Consider the following 12551-nt stretch of genomic DNA (forward strand, 5'->3'; position numbering starts at 1 on the left):
CTACCATGAAACACCTCCCTCTACCATGAAACACCTCCCCCTACCATGAAACACCTCCCCCTACCATGAAACACCTCCCCCCTACCATGAAACACCTCCCTCTACCATGAAACACCTCCCTCCTACCATGAAACACCTCCCTCCTACCATGAAACACCTCCCTCCTACCATGAAACACCCCCCTCTACCATGAAACACCTCCCCCTACCATGAAACACCTCCCTCTACCATGAAACACCTCCCTCTACCATGAAACACCTCCCTCTACCATGAAACACCTCCCTCTACCATGAAACACCTCCCTCCTACCATGAAACACCTCCCCCTACCATGAAACACCTCCCTCTACCATGAAACACCTCCCCCTACCATGAAACACCTACCATGAAACACCTCCTTCCTACCATGAAACACCTCCCCCCTACCATGAAACACCTCCCCCTACCATGAAACACCTCCCTCTACCATGAAACACCTCCCCCTACCATGAAACACCTCCCTCTACCATGAAACACCTCCCCCTACCATGAAACACCTCCCTCTACCATGAAACACCTCCCCCTACCATGAAACACCTCCCCCTACCATGAAACACCTCCCCCCTACCATGAAACACCTCCCCCTACCATGAAACACCTCCCTCTACCATGAAACACCTCCCCCTACCATGAAACACCTCCCCCTACCATGAAACACCTCCCCCCACCATGAAACACCTCCCTCCTACCATGAAACACCTCCCTCTACCATGAAACACCTCCCTCTACCATGAAACACCTACCATGAAACACCTCCCCCTACCATGAAACACCTCCCCCCACCATGAAACACCTCCCTCCTACCATGAAACACCTCCCTCTACCATGAAACACCTCCCTCCTACCATGAAACACCTCCCTCCTACCAGAGCTGGGTAGAGTAGCCAAAAATTGTACTCAAGTAAAAGTACTGTTACTTCAGAATAATATGACTCAAGTAGAGGTAAAAAGTAGTCATCCAAATAATTACTTGAGTAAAAGTAAAAAAAAGTACTTGGTGAAAAAACTACTCAAGTACTGAGTAAGTGTTGAGTAACGTCTGATTTATTTTTTTAACAACCATTCAAACTGACAAAAGTACAAAATAATCATCTTCAGGCCAATTAAATCAATAAAATAAAATTAAAATTAATAGAAAATAGCTTAAATTAAAATAATCTTAAAGTAAATTCAAGTACTTTAATAAATAAAATAACAGACTAAAAAAATAAATTAAGCACAAGTAGCACAAAATTTCAAGCCTTTGTACTTTTTTTCTTTTTTAACCAGGCAGAACTAGAACAAGTCCATGAACTCATAGAAACTCTGTGTGTGTTTGAGTCTGTGTAAATGTGACAAAACATGCAAAAACAAACATTTTTCCCAAAGAATCACTCAGTGATGTCATGAGATTGATGCGTACGTGGATAAAAGGGATAAAAGAAAAGTAACAGCTCAACGTAGCCTAATGTAGCGGAGTAAGAGTAACAGTTTCTTCTTCACAAATCTACTCAAGTAAAAGTAAAAAGTATAGTGATTCAAAACTACTCCTAAAAGTACAACATTTCCCAAAACTTACTCAAGTAAATGTAACGGAGTAAATGTAACTCGTTACTACCCACCTCTGCCTCCCACCATGAAACACCTCCTCCTACCAGGGTCTGGCGTACAAACGGGACGTAGATTTAATCGTAAATTTTCGTACAGAAATCTCACCGCCGCACGTTTCATTTGAACATCACATCCAACGTGAAACAGGACGGGGACACGCGAGCACGAGGCTCATCCCCCTCCAGACTCCAGAACCGTCTGACCTCATAATTCGTAACATTCGGTGCTTGTTGTTACCATGGTAACAACTCCTGTCACAGCAGCAGTAGCAGCACCGCTTAGCTTTTTCCCATTTATCCTGGCCGAAACAAGATGACATTATATAATATTATTATATACGATTATAATATTAATATTATATAATAATAATAATAATAATAATAATAAGCTTTATTAAGGACACAAGGTCCATAGCACAACAAACAACAGAGAACAGACAAAGGGTACAAGAAATAAGGATAAAATCCACAGTAATCACATATCACATCACATTTACATAAAGGTTGAGACGCCAATGATTCCAGATTTTGGAGAAGAACCTGACTGAGCTCTGTGCAGGGTTGGTCAGTGTGAAAATGATATTGTTCCCAGAGTCCGACAACCTGCACATACATCTATGCATAAGGTTACAGGTACAGCAGTGCAGGTAGACACACCGACACTAACAAACAGCTGACTTCACTGCTCCAGCGCGGCACCTTGAGCAACAGCCTCATCCCATCATTGTAGGCGACATAAAGTTTCTGCATACTGCTCTTTTTATAGTGACGCCACAAGTGAGCAGTATACATGGGGGTACAATAGCCTCTAAAAAGTGCAGCCTTCACAGGTACAGAGCACACACCAAATTTGCGTGTGTGCTCTGTGTGTTATGTGTGTGTTATATGTGTAATAATATTATAATACTTAATATTATACTTATAACATATGCATATCTGTGCAGAACTTAGCAACCAAACACCGCTGCATTGCAAGTTTCTGCTTAGCTAGTGTTCATCAATCCATACTAATACATTTCTCCGGAATGAGTATGGATAGCACATACTATTGTGTACGTACTAATGTTTCGGACACACTACAAAATCTCACATACTGTTTTTTGGGCTCTAGTGGCCCCTTATTGAAGCTGCAGACAGGAAGGGGGTAGAGAGAGAGAATGGGGATGACATGCAGCAAAGGAGCGCAGGCCGGGATTTGAACCTGCAAACGCTGCAGGCGGACTGTAGCCTCAGTATATGAGCCGCTTGCTTAACCCACTGCACCACCGAGCGGCTCCTGAAATTCTGTTTTTGCTACACATTAGGATGGAAGGATGGAATTTCGGACGCAGCTACTTATACCAAAGAGGAAGCGTCAGATGAAGCTCCGCCTCCTGACACGCCCACATTCTCAGGGACCAGAAACAGACCAGTTCAGGTGTCAGATCATCAGACGTCACCATGACCATGTTCTCCTGGTGACCCGAGTCCGTGGCGCCGCCACCGCCATGTGGTTGGACGATTAGACTCAACTTAAAGGGGACCTATTATGAAAACCAGGTTTTTTCTTGCTTTAACATATATAAAGTGGTCTCCCCTCAGCCTGCCAACTCAGAGAAGGAGGAAAGCAACCAAATTCTGCAGTGTCTGTACAGCCGCCCGGATGAGCCGTCCAGTGTGATGTGGATCTACGAGCTGTTCAGATTCTGCTCCCGTCGTTACGTAACGACGGGAGCGATTTACAAAGGTTGTCGTCCGATGTGTGAAACCACGCCCACAACTAACTCCGCCGGCCGGAGCTTCCGCCATTTTTTTGTAGCGGTGTGTCGCATCATTCAGCCAGCCAATCAACACAGAGCCTCATCATCATAGCCCCGCCCCAGTGTTTCCTCTACATTCATTCAGCAGTGGCGGCCCGCCACTGCTAAATCATAGCCGCCACGCCTGAATTTTTTTTTTTAATAATAATTTTTTTTTTTTTGTTTTGTCGCAAATGCACCATCGCCGCATCTCTCCACCTTCACAGCACAGCCTGTGTGATGATGAGCGCAACGGCGGGGAGAGGGGAGGGAGGGAGTGGGGTGTTTGGGGGATCCTATTGGGTCAGAGTCGTCGTAAGAAAAAAAAAAGAGAAGTCGCCGTAAGAAATAAGGCAGCGAAAACTCAGTGACGCTAATGTGGGTAAACGAATTGATAACATTAAAGACGCATACACTGTGCGATTATCGGCTCGTTTTCAGCCGATTTTCCAGTCGTGCAACTTTTTTTTGATCGGGCCCGATTTTGACCCAATCGTTGCTCGTGCCTCGTGCAGTATACGATGAGAGATTAACACCTCACGATGAGCTCCCGATCACAAATCGTGAGGTCGCAAGAAAATCAAGCGTGTTTGAAATCCTGCTCGCTCCTCGTGAAGGCATCGCACAGTTGAAGCAGCTACGACCCGATTTGCCTCATCCTTTCGCAGAGAGCATGCGCAATCTCTGATGTCACGTCAAAAAACTATTATTTGTAGTTTAAGTGTTGCAAATTCACATTACAAATCATGTTTTAATAGCAAAAAAAAGACTGCATTTCCACGTACGGTGCGGGTCGCCGCGTACCCTACGTCGTAGGCTCTGCGTTGGTGTAACGCGGAACCATAAATCAGCCTTTAGTATGTGCGCTGTCTGCTGTTCGGAACACTTCTCTTTTTTCTCTTCTCATTTTGCTGGGACGTCGGGTCCCTCCGCCAAGACACAACTTTTGCGGTATGTGTTCATTGTTGTGTCTAAAAATGATGCGCAGTGCCAACCAAATCAGAAACGGTACATATATTTTGGGATTTAAATTTTTTTATTTTTTTTTGTATTTAATTTTAATTGATTAGGGTGTAGGAAATTGAGAAAAAACAATCTCATTATTGTTTCTATTTGTAGGTGAAGACTGACTTGAGAAACAGGCTGCAGGGGGATCATCTTGCAGCATGTATGCTGCTAAGCATCAATGGGCCACCTCTGGGAGAATTTCCCTACAACAGAGCCTTAGAGCTCTTCTTTAAAAAGCCAAGGAAAATTAAGTGCTCTGAGCCTGGGGGCAAACTTTGTCATTGAGTCTACACAGCCTCATCTAGCTGATGTTTACATGTTATTTATTTAATGTTATTGTTTTTATTTATTTTTTACATTTTCAACTGGTTAGAGTTGAAGTTGAAGTAACATTTATTTATGTTCAGGGATAAAAGCCAATAAATAGGTTTTGAAAGTTACATTTGCTGTCATGTGGTCATTTGTGTACGCCGTACATTTACGCCGCCGCTGCCGCCGCCACCCCCCCGGGAAGCATGCCCCCACTGCTGAAAAAATTCCTAGAGGAAACACTGCCGCCCACTCAGAATCCCGCATAGATAATGAGGTTAGAGAATGGGAAGATAAAGACATGGCTCAGGGGCTGAGTTTCTCATTTATTTAGCAAAAACAATCAAACGCTTGTTTTTAAGACATTCAAGGCCTGTTTAAAATAGGTGTTAGATGCCATAATAGGTCTCCTTTAAGACAGCTGGTGACATCATCACAGGGGGAGGAGCTTACCGGGCCTCCGCAGGCCAGAAGGTTTCTGTTTAAGCCTCTACTGACCGAGTGGGGGGCGGGGCTTATACCGGGAGGGGGCGGGGCTTACAGGTGCAGCAGATGGGCGAGGAACCAGTCTCTTTAAGTCGCTGTCGACTTAAAGAGACGAAAGCGTGACCCAATTATAGATGACAGCTCCAGGGGGGCGGGACCAGGACCAGGACCAAGTCAGCAGCAAGAACAGACAAACGCCGTCCCGGTTCCCGTTCCGTCCCCCCCAGTCCCCCCGGAGACACCCAGACGTCCCAGACTACGTCCAAACATCTTATCCAGTATTGATCACCGGCAGATCAAAAGGTCCGGAGTCTGAACCAGGATCAGAACATCCAGGTCAGCTGATCGTTACAGCTCCGTGACGACCTGATGGGGGTCAGAGGTCATGATGGATCCGTATTGATCCCCGAGCGGTTCAGCCCCCCCTTCCACCAGTCAGATGTCAGAGAACCCGACACCTGACCGGCGCCAGTTCTCTGTTTCAATCCCATGATCCCACGCTGCCGACCGCAGAAACAGCTGGGAGGTACGGTTGCATCACAGCGTTGCCACGGCAACCCCACACACACAGACACGCACATACAGACACACACACGTGGGTGTGTTTGTCTGGAGATCATGAAACAATAACGAGATCAAGTTCAACACGTTTCCATAAAAACCCTCCTCATGCTGACCCGGGACGGGACACGGGAACAGCAGGAACCGTACCCGGTGTTCTGCCGATCCTTGCTACCTAATGGTTTTTTTTTACTTTTGTAGAGCTACAATTTTACTGTGTTTTACTCCCTAGCCAACTTCCTTTCCCCCCCAAGTGGTCCTTGTCTCTTGCCAGGCCGTCATTGTAAATAAGAATGTTTTATTAAGTACCTGCCTGATTAAATAAAGGTGAATGACTGAATGAATATCAAATAAAGCGATAGAATTGTTTTTTTTTCTCTCTTTATCGTATAATGTTCACAAAGTGTAATGCAATTCATGTCATGGGTAGTGTATTTTCAGAGGTGTCAAGTAACGAAGTACAAATACTTTGTTACCTTACTTAAGTAGAAATTTTGGTTATCTATACTTCACTGGAGTAATTATTTTTCAGACGACTTTTTACTTTTACTCCTTACATTTTCACGCAATTATCTGTACTTTTTACTCCTTACATTTTAAAAACAGGCGGATCTGAGAGCGAGGAGCTCGTTGTTAAACGAGGCTCCAGCTCCATTATCTGGAACTGGTTTGGATTTAAAAAGAGACGAGGAGCAAACATCATCTATTGTGTGCAGAGTCTGCAAAAACAGAAGGAAATGGTTGTTACATTTTGATATAACGTTTGACTATTACGAAAAAAAATTGCAATAGTATCTAATTTGTGGCATGTTCCAACCACAGGTTAATTTGCACATTTTATTTATATTAGAAGAGGTCATCACTTATTGGATTTTATTTTCAGTGAACCTTTATTTATTTGTCCTGTTTCTTTATTTATCAAGTTGTATTTTTTTTTTACTTTGTGATTTTATAAGCTAAGAAAACTTGTTTTGGGGGGCTCCAAAGACTGAATGTGGTGATAGATTTATAGTTAAAAAGGTGGAGTTGAATTGGTATTTTTTTTTTATCGTCATTTTTATCGTTATCGGGATAAATGCCAGAAATTATCGTGATCAATTTTTTAGTCCATACCGGACATCCCTATTATACATCAACGCCATGATTCTCTCGCACATGAACTACTGTCTTACCAGCTGGTCCAGACAGGTAGGACCGCATTACAGTCAGTGGGAAAACTCTATAAGCAGGTTTTGAAAACATTGGATAAAAAGTGAAATTCATATCATCATTGTAATATTTTAACTAAATATGTTTTTTTTAAACTGGGGAAATATGAATCAGTTTGCAGACATTTTACTTGTATATAAAAATCTTTCATGTTCTGGCCCCCCCTCCACTCAATGAGTTTATTAAGCAAAATCAAAACTCATCTAGCAGAGGAGATTGTAAAACTGCACATAGAAAAAGTGCCTTTTGGGCCGTCAGCCTTTTCCTATTGAGCAGCTCGTACCTGGAACACTATACCCGTACAACTAAGGAACATCACATCTCTTTATTCCTTTTCTAAAAACACAAAACAGTGGTTACTTGATAATCAAACATGCCGTCATAATCTGGTATAGGGGTCAGGTTATTGTTTTTACTACCTGTTTGTGCTTATGTGCTTTTGTGTGAGCTAATTTGTTTGTGTGCTCTTGTTCTTCATTTATGGGTCAAAAATAATAAAAAAAAAGAACATCTATTGCAGTAGTTCAAACATTAAGAATGTTGTGTACACATACATTTAAATTAAGTGATTTCAGAGTTTTTTGTCAAGATGAATTGGCACTACCCTTAAAAAAGGTCATGTGGTGCAACAATGATTCATATTAAAATAAATGAATTTCCTTAACATCTTGACATCTTTTTTTTTTACAAGTTTTCAGTATTATACAAAAATGGTTGTTTTTGTAATGGCCGCGCCACATGATATTTCATAAAATGGACATCATCAGTCAAACTTTGTTTGTATATTATGATGGAAATATAAATATAAATGTGTATAAATCTTATACACTACAAGACGTTTCGGAAATCATGTAAGATAAGGCAGAAGATTGATTTAAAAACATTTAGAGTGATTTCAAAAAAGTTTTCAAAACAAGAGTCATGGTCGGACAGTCGCACCACATGACATTTTGACGCTTAAAACAACAACAAAATCCCAAATAACGAGTATTTTTTGTAAAATTCAAGTGAGTCCATATGTGGGACAGGTCGGTCATATATATGGTATTTTTTCATCCATTTAAACCTTTTTTTGAATTGAAATAAAATCTGTTTTTCAGAAAAAACAGGCGTCACGTCATTGACCCTCATGTTGTTTGTCATTATTCTGAGTTATGTCATGGTTTTACTAATTGTTTGTACTCTGTGCTCTAGTGTTTTAGCGTGTTCTCCTTTAATGTTTTATTATGCCATCAACCTGCCAGGGACTGTAGATGTAAATTAGCCTGTATGGCTAAATCGGGCACATTTACATGATGGACTCAAGTGCTCGTGTTAATTAATGTGTGTTGTCCCTTTCTAAATAAATAAATGAAATGAAACTTAAAGGGGACCTATTATGAAAAACACATTTTTCTTGTTTTAACATATATAAAGTGGTCTCCCCTCAGCCTGCCAAGGAAGGAAGGAAAGCAACCAAATTCTGCAGTGTCTGTACAGCCGCCCGGATGAGCCATCCAGTGTGATGTGGATCTACGAGCCGTTCAGATTCTGCTCCCGTCATTACATAACCAAAATGTAAACCATGCCCACAACTATAAAACCGTGTAACTGCATGCGAGCGTCCGAGTATCGTAGCACTGCGTGACATCGGACGCTCTGTCCATCTCCCTCCAGCAGCTGCCACTTTATTGAGGTTTTTGTAGTGAAATGAGGAGGAATCATAGAGATAACTTCTCATTTCAACTAACTGGACCAGCCGTTCCTCATCCGTGACTGTTTCCTACAGCGCTTTCAACCGGCTTTCAACGCGAGCGGCAGGAAGAAAATAGAAGCAGGGCGTCCGACAAATGTTCAGCTCAAAACGCAGCGCTGCATCGCTGCGGCCAGTTAGGACAGTCCAATAGAAAATAAAACAATGGAAATGATTTTGTCGCTGACGCTCGGCTCGCATGCAGTTAGGACACGGTGTAACTCCGCCGGCCGGAGCTTCCGCCATTTTTTGGTAGCGGTGTATCACGTCATTCAGGCAGCCAATCAGCACAGAGCCTCATTATCATAGCCCCGCCCACTCAGAATCCCACATAGATAATGGGGTTAGAGAATGGGATGATAAAGACATAGTTTAGAGGCTGAATTTCTAACTTATTTAGCAAAAACAATCAAACGCTTGTTTTTAAGGCCCTGTTTACACGGGGCAAAAACGGAGGCGTTTTCATGCGTTTTGGCCGTTCGTTTACACGAAAACGGAGGTCAAAGCCCCCAAAAACGATCATTTCTGAAAACTCCGGCCAAAGTGGAGATTTTCAAAAACTCAGTTTTCACGTTTGCGTCTAAACAGAGGAAAACGGAGGAAAACTGAGATTTACGTCACATTATTCAACAGAAATGTCACCAGCAGCGTCATGAGTGCGACCTGTGCTTACAATTTGTTTGGCCACCGTCAATATTTTCTTTTATTTTACCTGTTTTAAATTCTCTCAGACTCTCGTTCCGTCTTGGAAGTAAAGCCTGAATTATGGTCCCGCGTTAAATCGACGCAGAGCCTACGGCGTAGGGTACGCGGCGATGCGCGCCGTACGGTGTGCGTCGCCGCGTACCCTACGCCGTAGGCTCTGCGTTGGCGTAACGCGGAACCATAAATCAGCCTTAACTGGAAGTTACACGTGTCATTTGTTGATGTTTTTTCCAGGATTCTGATTGGCTGGCATGACGTTAACAGCGTTTTCATGCGGGTCCGTGTAAACGAGGGTATTTTTGAAAACGTAGAGGGGAAAATATCCGTTTTTGTAAATACCCGGATATGTGTAAACGTGGCCTAAGACATTCAAGGCCTGTTTAACCCTTGTGCTGTCTTTGGGTCAAGGAAGAAGGAAGGGAAGAAGGAAGGAAGGAAGGAAGGAAGGAAGGAAGGAAGGAAGGGAGAAAATAAGCAAGGAAGGAAAGAAGGAAGGGAAAAAAGAAGGAAGGAAGGAAAGAAGGGAGGAAAGAAGGAAGGGAGGGAAAAAAGAAGGGAGGAAAGAAGGAAGGAAGAAAGAAAAGAAGGGAGGAAGGAAATAAGGAAGGGAAAAAAGAAAGAAGGAAGGGAAAAAAGAAAGAAGGAAGGAAGGAAGGAAGGGAAAAAAAGAATGAAGGAAAGAAGGAAGAAAGAAAAGAAGCAAGGAAAGGAGAAAAGAAGCAAGGAGGGGAGAAAAGAAGGAAGGAAGGAAGGAAGGAAGGAAAGATGAGAGGAAAGAAGGAAGGAAGGGAAAAAGAATGAAGAAAGGAAAGCAGAAAACAAGGAAAGAATGTATGAGGGGAGAAAAGAAAGATGATAAGATAAGATAATCCTTTAATAGTCCCACAGAGGTTTGCAGTTTACGGAAGGGAGAAGGAAGGAGAGAGCAGGAGGAAAGCACAGGAGAATTAGGTCATTTTGACCCAAAGACATTAAGGGTTAAAACAGGCATCAGGTCCATAATAGTTCTCCTTTAACCTGACAGCTCCACCTGGTGACGTCACAGCCCTCGCCCGTGACGACACACCTGCGGTCACGTGACCGACCCCGGACCAGCTGCACCGTTAATCCCGCTCTGACCCGCGTGAACGCGCCTGGAGCCCCGCGCGGGGCGCGCTCCCGCCCCCGTTACACCTGTCCCGGTTCCGCTCGGCTCAGCCCGGCAGGTGACGACGGTGTTCGGTCCGGTTCCAGGTTTATTACCTTCAGAAGGACATGGCACGGTCCGGTCCCGGTTCCACCGCCGTGGAGCAGCGCAGCGACCCAGAAACAGCAGGTACAGCTCACCTGAGACTGGTCCGGGTTTAAGAGCAGCTCGACGGCGGGGGGCGGGGCTTAGCGGCCCTGGGGGCGGGGCTTAGCCGCCCGGGGCGCTGACTGGCAGGCGGGCTGGCCGCTGGCCACGCCCCCAGCCCGCTGGCCACGCCCCCCGGATTATGATTAATTAAACAAACATGGAAACAACTAAACCTGCAGCACAAACATGTAGATACGGACGGAGGGATAGGATTTGTGATGAGTTGTGACTTTGAAATCTCTAAATTGCCTATCAAATTATCAAACTTCCATAAATGAATTTTGCAGTACTGGAAAATGATATTTACACACAATTTCACACCACATGCCACCACCTTGTGGAATAACAGGACCATTACAATCAATAGGAAAACCTTATTTAACCCATGTGATGTTTATAGTTAGTTTATAGTTTTATTTGGATCTCCATTAGCAGCAGCAAAACTGCAGCTATTCTTCCTGGGGTCCGACACATAATATACAATACAAGACAAAAATTAAAAGCAAACCTAAAGCGGTAGTAGAAGAAAAAGAAAAGAAAAGAAAAAAAAGTAAAAAAAAAAAAAAAGGAAATTCTACTATAAAACATATTCTAGATTTCTGTCAAATAAGACCAGTGCTCCTTTTGACACTCACATTAAGGTTAAGGTCCTTCCGAAACATTTAGATATAATGCTTTACAATGCAAAATCATACATTCTTTAAATAGTATCGACCAATTCAAACAATGTATAATCATCGACAATGCGTTTAAGTTATGATCACTTATCGTAACTTGAACCTATTTTTAGTAAAACCAATAGCCATTTAATAATAATTAAATAAGTTTTATATGTATTTATTTAAGAGATGTTTCTTTTCTTATAATTTGAATGTATTTGGGTCAAAATGACCCAATTCTTCTATCCTTTTTTCCTCCTGCCATGCTCTCTCCTTCCTTCTCCCTTTTCCTCTCTTCCTCCTTTTTTACCCTCCTTTACTCCTTTTTCTTCCTACCTCCCTTTCGTCATTCGTTCCATTATTACCTTCTTTGCTTTTCCTTCCTTCTTTCCTTATTTTCTCCATTCCTTCCTTCTTCCCTCCCTTCTTTCTTTCCTTTTCTCCCTTATTTCCTTCCTTTCTCCCTTCCTTCCATCTTTTCTCCCTTCCTTACTCCCTTTATACTTCCTTCCTTATTTCCTTCTTTTCTCCTTTCTTCCTTACTTCCTTCTTTCCTTCCTTCCATCTTTTCTCCCTTCACCCTCCCTTGACCCAAACACAGCACAAGGGTTAAACAACAATGGTATCAGAAAAAGATTGTATTTGTTGTTGATCTAATGGATGAAAATGGCCAATTCCTTCAGTTTCATTCTTTTATTGAGAAGTATAATATTATAATATAAATTGCTCTTCCAGAGAATTCCATTGTATTCTAAAAGCCATCCCACTTCCTTTAATACAGCTGATACAGATTAAATTAATATACTCAAATGTTTCAGTCAAAATTCCAGAACAATTACACATTAGTGACCAGAAATTTAATAACAAGGTTATTGGAAAAGCTCTAAAATGCAAATATTTTTTTGATTTTAACTCACCAGCCAAATAAAAAATTGGAACTGACAAAATAATAACTAATTCAATTAAATTTTTTCAATTTTATTTGTATAGCGTCTAATACAACAAAAGTTGTCTCTAGGATCTTTCCAGAGACCCAGAACATGACCCCCGAGCAATTATTACATAAACAGTGGCAAGGAAAAACTCTTTTAGGAGGGAAGAAACCTTGAAAAGGACCAGGCTCATGAGGGGGGACCCTCCT

At 42.5% G+C, this 12551-nt stretch overlaps 1 protein-coding gene across 10 annotated transcripts in view; it reads right to left on the bottom strand.

The window, feature by feature from the left end:
* The window catches only part of LOC133424400 (epidermal growth factor receptor kinase substrate 8-like), a 71047-nt gene extending 60302 nt beyond the window's left edge, over nucleotides 1-10745 (bottom strand). For all 10 annotated transcript variants that reach the window (XM_061714977.1, XM_061714969.1, XM_061714975.1 and 7 more), the window contains exon 1: nucleotides 10658-10745. The gene's annotated coding sequence lies outside the window, so the exon portion shown is untranslated. The remainder of the gene's footprint in view (nucleotides 1-10657) is intronic.
* Nucleotides 10746-12551: the final 1806 nt, after the last annotated feature.

The sequence above is a fragment of the Cololabis saira genome, chromosome 23 (genome assembly GCF_033807715.1).
Source record: "Cololabis saira isolate AMF1-May2022 chromosome 23, fColSai1.1, whole genome shotgun sequence".
Classification (NCBI taxonomy): Eukaryota; Metazoa; Chordata; class Actinopteri; order Beloniformes; family Belonidae; genus Cololabis; species Cololabis saira.